Genomic DNA, 4,930 nt, shown 5'->3' with positions numbered 1-4,930 from the left:
CCTTTTAACCTGCTAAATCCACCCACTGATCTGATTCTAAATAATAGCAGACACTTTGGCACTTAAAATAAAGATAATTTAATGAATCTAGATCATAGGCTAATTTTGGTGACTGATTTTTTGTTACTGAAAGATGAAACTAGAGGTGCTAGTCCAGGTTTATATTAAAATATCAGTGATTGTTATGGAGTTGCTACTTATGATCATACTTCTGCATCCTTTTAAAATAGAAGTATTTACAACTTAACATTATTTGAATGGGCTAAATTACTATAGCAGATATAGCTTGTATTATAACCTACATACTCCTTCATTATAACTTGATTAAACATCTTTATGGTTCATAATATGGTTTAATTGTAACAGTGTTGTATTGTGTGTGTGTGTGTGTATATATATAGTATAAATACTTTTTAATATTAATTGTGAAACGTATTACTACTAAAATATTTTAAAAACAGGTTTACTTCCCATTACAAATGAAAACATTATTTAAATTTTGGAACTCTTTAATGAAAACTTAAAATTGGAACTTAACCTAAATAAGATGTTGACAAGAAATTTTTCCTTTAGCTCATAAAAACAAATATTTTCCTTTTACCACCTCTTCTTAAAGTGCATTTTTTTAGAAAAACAGCTTGTTTTCACTTGCATACACTTCATGAGATATTTTAACTGTTTGTTGGCAAAAAATATTCAATTATTTTGATTAGTTATACCTCATGTAAGAATAGCAGTGGGTTTAGAAATTCCAGCATGTCCTGTGTACAACAGACTTGCAATATTTTTTGCTCTATACCTGCAGTATAATACAGATATTACTGCAATGTCCTTAACATTGTTAAAATGCAACAGAGTTTTGGGTCACATAATCAAAATATAGTCCCTTGTTTCCACAGCTTTTTTATTAATAACTCTTATTTAAATGCTTATAAAACAGATTGCATTTCTCACTTGATGTCCAGACCTGTAGGGGCAAAGGACTACTGACTACAGTTACAGAGGTTTGATTATGAGACACCAGGATTGGCTCCTATGGGGAACATCTTCACCCTAGTGCTTACATAAATAGTTGGGTTGACCAGTAGGAGAATTCACATGAAAAAGGGAGCACAGGAAGTCTTTGGTCCCAGGCATGGAATAGTTGTAATACTGAGGCTGCATTAACACCTGCTAATTGAAGGAGAGGTTGTGAGAGAGAGAGACCGACTGCAGCAGATTCTCATTTTTTCTGTGCCTTCTCACTGAGGCAGGGCACCCCCACAGGTGGCAGAAGGTCAGGGATTCAGCCCCTGCCAAATGCGGGGCAGCAGGTAAAGCCGCAGGGCAGCCTGGCCACAGGCTTCAGGTGGCTGCAGCAGGGGTGGGGAGGGGCGTGCACACAGCCAGGATCGCAGCCTGGCATACGAATCCCTGGCTGTCCAGCACAGCAGGCAGGCCGACTCGTCTTATCCAATAGAACCTGCAGCTGCAGGGGGCCCCGCAGCCAGCCCCTGACACTGCCGTTGGCTTCTTCAGCTGCTTGCCACCCGCTCTCTTCCCCCCCCGCCCCATGCTACTGCCGGCTTTTTTGCATCAGGGGGCCCCAAAACATTGTGGGCCAGCCCTGAGAACAGACAAGTATCATCAGTCTATTCTGTTAGGAGGAAGGGGCATGGGGAGGCAGATCGAGGTTCCCATGGTAAGGGAGAGAGTGGGGCAGAGGCAGGGGCATGGGCTGTGGTAAATGGGGCCCTGGCCAGGCTGGGTGTTGGGACAATCGGAGCTTGGGCAGCTTGTCCAGGGGGGGGCTTCTGCTGCTGTGTGCACCCTGACTGAGGCCTGGGGGGGGGGCACGTGCCCCCCCCAAAACCTATGGGTGAGGCAGAGGTGGCTGTCGCTGTGTGCTCAGGCTCTGGGCCCCACTACAGCTGCCCCAGGAGTGGTAGGACGCTACACACCTGCCGGGCGAGCACACACCCCCCAAAGGCCTCTGCCAGGGTGCACACAGCAGCAGGAGCCCCCCCTGCACCCCTGGATGAAATGCCTGGGCTCTGATTGTCCCACAGGGCCCCATTCACTGCAGTCACTACCCCTGCCTCTGCCCCATTCCCTCCCTCACCACAGGGACCTCAATCTGCATCTTCCCCCCCTGCCCTTCCTGCACACTTGCCTGCTGGGTGCAGGGGTGTGGTGCACAGATGCACTCAGCCCCCCCAATAATTTTTTCTCCTTCCATTTATGGGAGCCCCACTAGCAGTTCACAACCTGTATAATTTAATGCTGGCAATGTGCTGGGGTGGTGGAGGTAAGAAGATAAGATTGACTTCAATTTGAGCAGTACCGACACCTGGGCCTAATTTCAGTGATAAAATTCTTCCACAGTTCTTTACTTGTGTATAGTTTGGTCATCCATTGAGTTCATTTGTCAGTTGCCAGTAGTTACTTCCATCTGAATTTGGTATCTCCATGAGACAGCTTACATTTGAATGCCTTGCACTGCAGCTGCTTATCCCCAGGAAACACCTGTGCCAGGAATGCTCTGGCATGTGGCAGGTTACTTTGGGTGGGGTAGGAGAGGCTGGGGCCAGCAATTATGCTGGCCCCAGATGCCTTACCTGGGGTCCTGGGGGCTATAGGGAACAGCAGCTGTGGCACTCCAGCAGCTGGAAACCTAGCTGGCAGCCCGAGTGTGGCGCCGGCCAGCCAGGTTCCAATTTTGGGCAGCATGCGCTGCGGCCATGTGCAACACACTGCTTTTTTTTGGTGTGGGTTATTTTGACCCTAGGCTCCCCTGGGGTCAAACCCGCCCCCCTCCCTGCACTGCAAAGTAGCAGCATGGGGAATGCCTACATGTGCAGTGTGTGGCACCGGAGATGGGTCTTAGGTGCCATGTACCACATGTCCATGCTTGTCTGGACGCACCCATGGAATAATGGCTGGTTGAAATAGGTGTTACACAGTGCAGGAATCAGCTTGTGGTGAGGAACGGTTGCTTTCAGGGCGTTGTAGCGTTCTTGACACAGCAATGGAAGCAGGAGTCAGTGTTTTTTTAGGTTGTGTTGCAAGGACTGGGTGCAGTGTGATCTAGGCTAGGGACAGACATTCAAAAAGCCAGAGCCTGAATTGATTCAATATTTGCAGGTTAGTCTAACCAATGTAGATTGAACTGATTTGCAAGTGACCAGAGGTTCAGTTTTGATTCTGGAAATGCAGGCACATGCCTGCGATGGCTCAGGCTAGAAGCCAGCGATCTTCCTTTCAGGCTAGGGGGAAGCTGAACTGAGACAGGTGTGGCCAGGCCTCAGCAGACTGAGTTCGTTGGGCAGGGGTTTAAACCCCCAGCCTGGCCTGCAGGGACCCCAACCAGGGTCTACCCCTCTTGTTTCCTTCTGCTCATGGCTCAGCATGGCCTGGAACCCCCAAAGCCCTTGTCCCAGCTAGCAGGTGATCCCACTGCACCTTCCCAGCTGCTGGTGCCTAATTTTACTTGGGGCAGCCCAGAAGCAAAGGCCTAATTGTGGGGAGAGAGAGACCTAGGAGCAAAGTTCCATAAAGGAAAGCTCCTGTCCAGTGGCCCCTTCTCCCCACTGGAGTGCAGCGCCTGAGACAGCCACAGTCTTTGCTATGCTGTGCATGGCAGGAGCTCACCCGCTGAGCCCCAGCACTATTACCTGTGCCCCCTGGGCACCAAACTGGGTGCACCGTGCTCACTGTTCCCTTATCCAGTGGTGGCACAGCACGGCCCCGTGTACCAGGCTCCAGGTTCCCTGTGGCTTACCTGCTGCCGCCATCACTGTTGGGTGCCTGCCCTGGCTGTACAGGTAGGTGCCAACACCACCGCCGAACTGCGGTTGGCTACCAGGTGTGCAGACAACAGCTGGGAAGCCCTGGGGTAGGGCCCTGCGCCTAGTGCACAGGGCTGTGCTGCATCTACAGCTTCCCCGCTGCTGCCTGGGGTGTGGCCAGACGCAAACCTGGCATGGCCTCCTAAGGCCAAGTGGGCAGGGAGGAAGTTTATTCCCCACTTCATCCCCTCTCCCACCAAGAGACTGCAGCACTGCCCAACCCAGCTACTGCCTCTGCTGCTTGCACCTGGCCAGGCAGACCCCAGCTGTGGTCCCCTGGTGGGTGGAGGAAATAAACCTCCTCCCTGCCCCCTTTGCCTCAGGGGGCCATGGCAGGCTGGCATCTGGCCATAGCTGGAGCAGGGGTGGGGCTAGAGAGCAGAGGGGCAGGGCCAGCCCTGCTCTCTGGAGCACAGCGCAGGAGCTGCAGAGCATGCTGGGAGACTGGTTTAACTTAACCCAGGAAGGTGTCTGGGACAGAAATTCTATACACTAGTTTGACCTAAATCATTCAGGCTGATACTACATTCAACCAGGTTGAGAGAAAACTGGTTTCAGCCATTTTGAAACTGGTCTGTGTGCACTGAACTTCTGTTCTGTTATAGGTTTAAAACAGCTTCTGATCACTTCAACCCGTTTATGTGTAACTTCTGTCCCTTGCCTTGAGGGGTGATCAGCACCAGCAAGCATATTCTCAAAACGAGGGTAAAGCAACTGAGTGGGTGGGGGGTGTTGTATTAGTAGTGTGCTGTTCCTGAATTGATGTTGTAGCCCGTCCTCACTTTTGGGGGGAGGGGACAAGCTGCGCTGAGCCTTAACCCCCGCCTGAGCCCGTGATCAGGTCACGCGCAGCTGGAAGAGCAAGCTACACGACCGGCGGCCCAGCCCAACCAGCCACAGCACATGCGCATCAGGACTGCTACGCACCCTTTACCCTAGTGTCGCATGCGCACGCGCAGCGAGTGCCCCGGCAGTAGCCGGAAGTACCCACCTCTTCACAGCCCGGAACACCACCCCGTTTCGGTCCCACGCATGCGCGCTGCCCGCCCGGCCCTACCGCGCACGCACATTGCAAAGTCACTTTGCCGCGCATGCGCAGCGGG

Source organism: Alligator sinensis, unplaced genomic scaffold, assembly GCF_000455745.1.
Source record: "Alligator sinensis unplaced genomic scaffold, ASM45574v1 scaffold226_1, whole genome shotgun sequence".
Taxonomy (NCBI): Eukaryota; Metazoa; Chordata; order Crocodylia; family Alligatoridae; genus Alligator; species Alligator sinensis.
Note: the sequence above shows the minus strand (reverse complement) of the source record.